General features: G+C 40.6%; 1 long non-coding RNA gene across 1 annotated transcript in view; it reads right to left on the reverse strand.

Moving 5' to 3' along the window:
• LOC107182113 overlaps nucleotides 1-10,111 on the reverse strand; it is a 19,830-nt gene extending 9,719 nt beyond the window's left edge. The window contains exons 1-3 of the long non-coding RNA XR_001512833.1: nucleotides 10,098-10,111; nucleotides 8,692-8,697; nucleotides 3,132-3,134 (exon numbers count right to left, since the gene is read on the reverse strand). This is a non-coding gene — a long non-coding RNA (uncharacterized LOC107182113). The remainder of the gene's footprint in view (nucleotides 1-3,131; nucleotides 3,135-8,691; nucleotides 8,698-10,097) is intronic.
• Nucleotides 10,112-10,370: the final 259 nt, after the last annotated feature.

Here is a 10,370-nt window from a genome sequence, read left to right on the forward strand (position 1 = left end):
CCCCGCCCTTATCCCCTGACCTCCAGTGTCTTATGTCCATTGGTTATACTTATATGCATGCTTACAAGTCCTTTGGTTGGAAATGTTTTTCTTAATCTAGACAGGTAGAGCCTTATTTGACAAAATTATCCACCCTAATCATCTTTCAAAAAATGTACTGCTCCCTCCTGGGAGACTTTAAACAAAGGGGTATAGTTATAGTTTTACTCTAGCCTGAAATATTAAGAATATAGAACCCAGAGATATAATTGGCATTAAGGAACTCTAGCTCATGTACCTCTTTATGAATGCTTTTGGGGATAGGCAATATTGATTTCAAGATGTGATGATGATGTGATGAACCCACTGAGCATAAGCTATTTTCTGATGGGTGTGTCAGAAGCAGTGGAAAGGACATTTGTAAGCAAAGATGATCAGCAAATGTGTATTTAGTTCATCTCTAACTGCCAGCTTTGTAATTGCATGTTTTTAATCTCTACGAAGAAAACTGGCATAATCCTGTAATATTTTTCAAGTTTAAGAATGTCTCATTTTGTCTTCTTCCCTTTCCACTTTTTTTTACTTGGATTGTTGGTTAAATTGGATTATTTTATTTTGACAGATAAACATTGTACATATTTAAGGTGCACAACGTGGTTTTGATATATGTGTAAACTGTGAAATGATAAGTGTGATCAAACTAACATATCCATCGGCTCCTATAGTTTCCACTTTTTTTGTGTGTGGTGAGAACACGAGATCTACTCTCTTAGCAAATTTCAAGTATACAATACATTATTATTAACTACTAGAGGCCCAGTGCATGAAGTTCACGCACTCTGGGGGGTCCCTCAGCCCGGCCTGCGCCCTCTCACAGTCCAGAAGCCCTCGAGGGATGTTTGAATGCTGGCTTAGGCCTGCTCCCTGTGAAAGGCTCCCGCCATCACTGCTGCGCTTGCCAGCTGTGAGCCCAGCTCTGGCTAAGCGGTGCTCCCTCTGTGAGAGTGCACTGACCACCAAGGGCATCTCCTGCAATGAGCGACTGCCGCCTGGTGGTCAGTGCATGTGATAGTGACCAGTCGTTCTGCTGTTCAGTCAATTTACATATTAGCCTTTTATTATATAGGATAGTCACTATTTTATACTGTCATTATATTTCCGCTCTCTGTTACTATGAGAGTTCGACCTTTTTAAAAAGATTACAAGTATAGCCTGGCCAGCATGCCTCAGTGGTTGAGGGTCGACCTATGAACCAGGAGGTCACAATTCGGTTCCTGGCCACATGTCCGGGTTGTGGGCTTGATCCCTAGTGTGGGGCCTGCAGGAGGCAGCCGGTCAATGATTCTCTCATTATTGATGTTTCTATCTCTCTCTCCCTCTCCTTTCCTCTATGAAATCAATAAAAATATATTGAAAAGATTACAAATGTAAGTGAGATCATACAGTATTTGTCTTCTGTATCTGGCTTATTTCATTTAGCATGTCTTCCAAGTTCAACCCTGTCATTGCAAATTTCAGGATTTCCTTTTTTTTAAAGGCTGAATAAAATTCCATTGTGTTATGTGTATTTTTCTTCATGCATTCATGTCTATGGACACTTAAGTTATTTCCATATTATGACTACTGTCAATAATGCTACAATGAACATAGGAATGTAGGTACTTCTTAGACATGGTGATTTAGAATTTTTATTTGTTGATTATTAGAGAGAGAGAAATGTGGGTTTGTTGTTCTACTTATTTATGCATTCATTGATTGCTTTCTTGTATGTGCCCTGACTTGGGGATTGAACCCACAGTCTTGGCACATCAGGACAATGCTCCAACCAACTTAGCCACCTGGCCAGGGAAAGATAGTGATTTTATTTCCTTTAGGTACATACTACATACTACAAAGTGGGATTGCTGGATCATATGGTAGCTCTATTTTTAATTTTTGAGGAATCTCCAAACTGTTTTCTATAATGGCTATACCAATTTATATTCCCACCAATAGTATGCCAAGGTTGAGTTCTCTTTCTCCACATTCTTTCCCATATTTATTACTTTTCAACTTCTTTAAAAAATATATTTTTATTGATTTCAGAGAGGAAGGGAAAGGGAAAGTGAGATAGAAACATCAATGATGAGAGAGGATCATTGATTGGCTGCCTCCTGCATGCCCCCTATTGGGGATCAAGCCCACAATCCAGGTATGTGCCCTTGACCGGAATCAAACCTGGGACCCTTTGGTCTGCAGGTTGACACACTATCCACTGAGCCAAACCAGCTAGGGCTACTTTTTAACATTTTGATAATAGGAATGCATTGATAACTCGTTGTGATTTTAATTTGCATTTCCCTGATGATTATTGATGCTGAGCATCTTTTCATTTACCTGTTGGCCATTTGTATGTCTTCTTTGGAAAAATATCTGTTCAGGTGTGTCTGTATTTTATATTTTAAGATACCTTAAACACATTTTGAAAATGCAACAGATACAAACATATACATACTAAACAGGGCTGGAGGGTTTTGGCACAGTAGGAGGAAATATTAATGGAAATGTGCATTGCATTATGATTCAGTCTTATCACCTAAAAAATTAACAAGCATGTTAAAAAACTTAGTAAAATGATCCTTTTAATAAGTACTTAAATTAATCACATATTGAACATCTAGGTACAATGAATTATACCAATATTGAGAATGGGAAGAAGAAAACAATTTTTTTCTTTGGCCTTAAGGAATCTAGTAAAGGAGATTCACTTGATTTCCCAGACAAACAAAGCTAATACTTCATCCATTAGGCTCTCATTGCACCTATCTCTATTACAGCACATATTATAATTATTTCTTTAGGGATCCATGTCCTCTTTTTGTTTTTGTTTTTTGTTTTTTTTTGTTGTTGTTGTTTTAAATATATTTTATTGATTTTTTACAGAGAGGAAGGGAGAGAGATAGAGAGTCAGAAACATCGATGAGAGAGAGACATCGATCAGCCGCCTCCTGCACACCTCCCACTGGGGATGTACCCGCAACCCAGGTACATGCCCTTGACCGGAATCGATCCTGGGACCTTTCAGTCCGCAGGCCGATGCTCTATCCACTGAGCCAAACCGGTTTTGGCCATGTCCTCTTTTTGAATAAAAACTCGACAGTAGGCCAACTGACTATCTTATTCATTTTTATATTCTCAGTGTCTCATTAATAGTGGCCCAGGCACAGTAGGTATTTAATCAAAGCTTGATGTTGATGTAATGCATGGATTATGCAACTCAAACTAACTTAAAAAATGAGGAAGTGTGTTGTTCACATAAGAGGAATGCTAGTGGCTGTGTGGATCCAGTGGTTTCATTATGTCATCATAGAGGTTTTTTATATTGCTCGGTTCTATGAGATTGGGTTGGAGAGGACAGGGGTAAAAGAGAGAGGGGTGGGGAGGAACCTGTGCTTTGTAGGAGAGATTAAAAGCTTTCTTGAAGCATCTAGAAAATCTCAACTCACATCTCATTGGTTAGAATTGGGTCATATACCATTCCTCCTCATAAAAGGAATGGGATTCCTTTTAGATCAGAATTTCTTAACCTTGACACTATTGGCATTTTGGATTGAATAATTCTTTGTTGTGGGGGAGTCCTGGCATTGTAGGATGTTTAGCAGCATCCCTGGCTTTTATTCACTAGATGCCAGTAACATTCTCTTTCCAATTGCAACAACCAAAATGATTCCAGACATTGCCAAATGTTCCCTGGGAGGCAAATTGCCCTGATTGAAAACCACTGATTTAGATAATTTAGGATTACTCCAGAAGCTGATGGTAGATCATCTCTGTGTAAGGCAGATGGGGATATATGCTTGAACCAATCAGGGTTCTCTTAGGAAGGCTAGGATAATGGATCTGGGTAGGTAACTAACAACGTTCATTACATTTGTTGAAGATAGAGGCATGACAGGTTCATTGTGCAACTAAAAATATTAATTTTTCCTCTGTCTTAAATCTTCTCAAAACCCAATTTCTTCACAGTTCAGTGAAATTAGAATCAAAACATGAACTTATGTTAAAGGGATTGGTTCTTGTCTCTTAGTAGTTTCTTACAAAATAAAACTGAGTTAGGACACATTTAGTTGGAAATTATAAAAACCCAACCCAAACTGTGTATGCAGAAGTGGAATTCACTGCCTCATAATAATGGTCAAATTTTATTAACAGGAAGTACTCTAAATACTTTCCAAATATTAAAAGATCCAACTCTCATAACAATTATTTCTATTAAGCCTTTACTATTATTTCCACAAGGAAACTAAGGCAAAGAGAGGTTAAGTAACTAGGAACCAATCCATAATGATTACAATTTATAAGTGCTGTTGGAGCCCTAAGGAACAATTGATCAGTTCTGACTTGCATATAATAATAAAATCTTATCGAGGGGGCATTTTTACTTTGCTTGGAAGGATGGTAAAACATTTATATAACTGTCATGTCATCGTACTGAAGGTGGGGAATAGAGAAAAGGATGAAATGTTCCCACACTCTGGTTAATGCTCATTTAGTGGTGTACTCTGGCAAAAGCTCTTTAGATTCCAAAAGGTAGAACTCTACTCAATTTATAAACTCCCAGTCATTTCTTCCACAGGCACTATCACAGTTTGGTTGTGGCTGGTTCAGAGTGGATTCTGATATTAGCTGCTAAGTAATTGTAGGCAGAACTCTGACTTTCAACCATCCTTGAGAAGCTTGGCTCACTGGTCTAGACTCCTGCCTTCACATTGAGTGTCTTCTAAGGCTTCTAAGTAAGTCTCCTTGTCCTCTGACCGCAGTTAGGATTAGGATCATCATACACAGTTTTGCAGGTTGTGCACTATACAACTCCAAGGGCACCATTCACAGAAACCTATTAAATGTTTGCAAGAAACCGTAAACATGATTTTTCAACCCCCAGTTTAACTCCTGAGGACTCTGAGCCCACACCAGCAGGATACAGGCTAAGAAAAATTTAAATTTCCAAGAAGGACATAGTCTCCAATATTGACTTCACATGTGGCTATGATACCATTGTAATTAACTAGTTATTAATAATAGGAAAGGAGCAAAAGGGAGGCTAGATATTATAGACATTGCCATTTGGCAGCTTCACCAGGAAGCTGCAATTTCACACTCCCAGGGAACCACCAGCCCATCCCTTGCAGATTACTGGGGGAAGGGACTGGACAAAGGAGAAGATAGGTTCATGCCCAGTAAAGTTGGGGTGACATAGGGAAGATGCTGCCAGTCAAATCGGGAAACAGAGATCATTGGCCAGAGGGGCAGGGCCAGTGCAAACTGTGAAGATTAGGAATACATAATCCCCTAGAACAGTGGTCGGCAAACTGCAGCTCGAGAGCCACATGGGGCTCTTTGGCCCCTTGAGTGTGGCTCTTCCACAAAATACCACGCGCCGGCACACACGTACAGTGCGATTGAAACTTCATGGCCCATGCGCAGAAGTCAGTATTTTGTGGAAGAGCCGCATGTGGCTCGCAAGCCGCAGTTTGCCGACCACTGCCCTAGAAGAAGCTTGGTCTCTTGGCTCTCTTGGCTCTTGGCATTCTGATTCCTTTGGCTTTGCTCCCGCCCATGTTCCCTAGCAATGCGGCCATGCGAACCCCACGCACAGTGGACTGATGGACTACAGCTGGGAGCACAAACTAAGCTAGCTGATGCTGAATTGAACTGCTCCAACATGGAGCAGAAACTCTGGACATTGGCTTTGCTCTTAGCCCTGTTGAAGGCAAAATGGGACTTTTTCCTTGGTGGGACAAAGGGAAATGGGACCTTGGAAACTCAGGGATGAAATTCTACAGGAATAAAGCTTTCTACAATACTTCATCCTCCCATGGGGCCCTCTGGAAATGCTTATTAATGTCCACTCCCACCAGTAACCAGTGTGGTTGAGGAGCTCTCCTCACCTATAACACACACAGGATAATGAGCATGAAAACATCTCCCAGAGAGCAGGGGTGATCAGGTGGACCAGCCAAGGGACTTACTCTCTGCCAGGGCAGGGAATCTTTGCAGTTCCTGCTCATTAGAATTTGACAGGGATTATGCACCAGAGCCTACTATGTATTTCCCATTTTGCCCTTTTCTGACTTGAAGGTTTTATTATGGTTATCCTGTATTTGCCACACCATTGAATATTGGAAATCTTAGTTTTTAGAGTTACTGCTCCACAAGGAGTCACTTCCAAACTTAACAGAGAGGACTGCTTAGCACTCAGTGATCTTCGACTGAGACGGATGTGGTAACTGGGTGGGATGTAGTATTGGTTCCCTGAGGGAGGAGGTGAATGTGTTCTTATGTATCAGAAGGGTATGTATTGATGCTTGAGCAGCCAGAAAGGTGGTTTCTAGAAGAGCTTCCATAATTGGCCTCTGGTATTCATTCTCTCAATCTTGCTTTTATTAATAGATCCTCCAATTTTTAGCACATTGCTATCAAGCTAAAAACAAACCATTTTTCAGTTGTCTGGTGGACCATTTGATTAAGCTCCGGCGAATAGATGTTAAAGGAGATTAATGGGGGCCTTAACAAGATATCTTCACTTATCTTTCTACCCTTTCACACAAGCTGCAAGGTGGTGTTGAACCAGCTTTGCCTGTACAGTTGAGAACTTCATTTAGTAAATTTTCTTTGCAGGGGTTGGTAAATTTTCTTAAAGGGCCTGATAGGAAGTACTTTGACTTGCAGTCCATAGAGTCTTTGTCACAACTACTCAATTCTGGCATTGTAGCCAAAAAGCATCCACAGACAAAACTTGCACAATTGAGCAAGGCTGTATTCCAATAAAACTTCATTGACAGAAACAGGCAACCAAACTACTAACCAGAGATAGTTTCTTTACCACTGCTCTCATGGAATTTCATAGGTAAAATCTGGGTCCTTGAATGACCTCATGGAAGAAAGCCACCCTGCACTTCTCATCATCTACCAACTTATGTGAAGGAGAAATAATTCTTCATTCTTATTTAAGTAACTGTTATGTTGAATTCTATTAAGGTGTACAATCAATATTTTAATACAGCTTACTTTATTGTGACAAACCCCTAAATATTTATAATCATGATCCACTGTAAATATTATTACTTTATTTTAATTACTAGTTCATTTTGTTATAAAAAGAGCAATGATAGGGAAAGTAAGTTTCTCACAATCCCATGCAAGTCTGAGGTACTAAGAAATGCTCCTATTTCCTTTGATTTTAAAGTTGCCAATTAGAAGTAGCAACTGAGGATTAAAGTTGTTTTTTTTTCGTTTTGTTTTTAAACTCAAATCATGATGAAAGTGGTTGGGAGATGTCAAATGACCTGAGTCATTCATTAGTAGTAAAGATACTATAATGAATAACGTATCATTAAATGCACATTAATTGCAGGTTCCTGCCTGCTATTCTAGTTAAACATAGATATCTTAAGGGCAACATACTTGTAAAGGAAAATCGAATATGTTGTATAATATATTCACATTTTACCCATCATTCAAGGCATTGTATGTACTATCATCACCTACTTTAATCACCTTTTAAATGAATAATCAATATGAAATTGAGAACAACAGCGAAATACTTCCTTTCATGTTGCTGACAGCCCACCACTTTCTGAAAAGCAAGGTAATCAAAACAAAATACATCTACAAAATGCAGATTCATTAACTTTGTCAATTATAATTATCACAATAAAGCTGGAAAACAAAATAATTGGTCATTTTGAAAAAGGAAAATTATACATGAAGGAGGCAGTTGAAGGGAATGGGCTATAATTATTTTTGAGAAAGTTATGGATCAGTTTTTCATATTAAAAAGCAGATCTTTATTCTTTTCTCTGTTTTGCTTTCTATCTTTAGTGAATGAAAGCTTCTGTATGTTCTCTCCTTATGTTGTTATTTCTGTAGTAAATACATTTGTTCATTTAGACATTTCAGCTTTGGCTTCATAGTTTTAAAAGTGCAAAGTGATATTTATATTACCAGTTTACAGTTTTGTAATAGTAGGTGTGGTTGCCTCGTAAAAGCTCTTTTGGTATAGCAAATGTCATGTTCCTTATGTGTGTGTTATTCTCTAAAGATATTCGAGGCAGCACCCCCAGAGACAGCTGTGACAATAATGCCCCACCATGACAACAGAGGAACAGTGCCAAAGCTCAGCAAAACAAAATTTACTTGGCAGGGGACAGAGAATAAAGGCTTTTCACAGCTCTTTGGAAATGCTAATAAGGTCTCAACCTTGAACCATGTTTGCTTTTTATCTGGGAAACCCTTTTCAGTTATGATACCATCTGTGTAAGTAGAAGGAACAGATTCCAAGTTGTAATTTTATATAGTAGCAGATTTGTGAGAAGGGCCAGCCCCAAATCCAGGTGCTTTCTTTTCACCTGGGAGAACACAGTGCATCTGGGGACATTTTAAAGCCCATAGTCACCTTCTTTGGATCCTTAAACTTACGATAGTCTCAAGCTTGGCAGGCGTCACCACCAGTGGTGGTGTGTTAAAGTGGATGAAATGCATTTGCAATGTGTAAACAGTTGACTCAGAGCTCAAGTTTTGTTCTCATGAATAGCTCTTTAAGCTTCCCTGTCCCATTTTTTTGTCCTATGTTGGATAGTTGAAGAAAAATATTATTTGATAGATCAATTTAAAGATTCACACTAAATCAACTAAACTCAGCCTTCACACCCACACTCTTTTCCAATATCTGACACTAATCTTTTAAACAGCTTGTCAGAGGAATTCTGTTTTGTGGTATGTTAAATTGGTCATGCTGTTATGTCCCAAAACACATGAACTCTTAAAGCTGGGCTGCTGGGTGGAAGCACTCCCCTCCCTTTCTCTGTCTCATCCTCATTGGAATAATTAGATGGATGGTGCCTTTCTTCTGTGATTTATCTGCGTTTTTCAATGGCATTAATCTCATAAAGAGAAGGGCCATTAGAATTCCAAAAGTGAACACTTTAAAATATCTTTTTGAAAATTTCTATTCCTTCTTTGTTATAGCTGAAAGTCTTAGAACTTTGAAGAGTTATATAAGACTAGAGGCCCGGTGCACAAAAATTTGTGCACTGGAGGGGGGTCCCTCAGCACAGCTTGCCTCCTATCACATACTGGGAGCCCTAGGGGATGTCCTACTTCCTGTTCCCTGCTCCCCTTGGGGAGCGGGTCTAAGCCACAGTCTGGCCTCCCTTTGTGGGAGTCGACTGGGCTGATCAGGGGAAGGCACCAGCCCCATCACCGCACTGTTGCAGCCACTGCCAGTCACCGCAGCCACCAAGGTGTTTTCATCAACACGGACTCCAGTCCCTTTACCATGAAAAAATGACAACTTTCTTTAGGCATTTTCAGCATGTGTCTTTCATAGGATATGACATTTCTTCCTTTCTTCTTTTCCTACCTTCCTTCCTTCCTTCCTTTCTTCCCTCCCTCCTTCCTTGCTTCCTTTGTTCTTTATCTCCCCCTGTCCTTTCTCCCTCCTTCCCTCTCTCCTTCTTGTTTTTTCCTTTCCTTCAGCACTTCATAAACATTTTAAACAACAGAAGGATCCAGGCCCCACTTTTAGCTCTATTTGATGTCTTTCTGAGACCTTCCTTTTTTTCTCCAGGAGTGTGGTAAAAAAACCCTAGATCACCTATTTAAACTCTTATTACCCAAGTTACGAAGAATTTTACCAGTGGCATACAGGGAGCTTAACCAATCAGCAGTCAGAAAAGGTGTTTCCTCTGTAGTTCACACCAATTGCTGGTTTGGCCCCTGCCCAGGCCTAAAACCTCTGGTGAGTCATTAGCTCTGGGCCAGGGCACCACCAGCTCCCTGCCGCTGCCACCATCAATGATCGCTGCCTGGCTCCTCTCTGACCCAGGCCTAAAGCCTCGGGCCGAGGTGTTAGGCCTGGGCCAGGGCACCCCCAGCTCCCAGCCACCGCCATCAACGATCGCTGGCTGGCTCCTCCCTGACCCAGGCCTAAAGCCTCAGTCCGTGGCTTGGTGCCTACATATGCAAATTAACCACCATCTTGGTTGGCAGTTAATTTGCATATTTCCCTGATTAGCCAATGGGAAGCGTGTCGGAGGTGTGGTTAATTACCATGTTTGTCTATTATCAGATAGGATAACAAAAGGCTAATATGTAAATCCACCGAACAGTGGAACTACTGGTCACTATGATGCGCACTGATCAGCAGAGGGCATACGCTCAACACAGGAGCTTTCCCCTGGTGGTTAGTGTGCTCCCACAGGGAGAGTGCTGCCCAGCCAGAAGCCAGGCTCACAGCTGGAGAGGGCAGTGGCAGTGATGGGAGCCTTTCCCACCTCCGAGGCAATGCTAAAGATGACCTGTCAGTCAGGCATCCCCTGAGGGCTCCTGGACTGTGAGAGGGCAAAAGCCAG

This window comes from Myotis davidii, unplaced genomic scaffold (assembly GCF_000327345.1).
Source record: "Myotis davidii unplaced genomic scaffold, ASM32734v1 scaffold13, whole genome shotgun sequence".
Lineage (NCBI taxonomy): Eukaryota > Metazoa > Chordata > Mammalia > Chiroptera > Vespertilionidae > Myotis > Myotis davidii.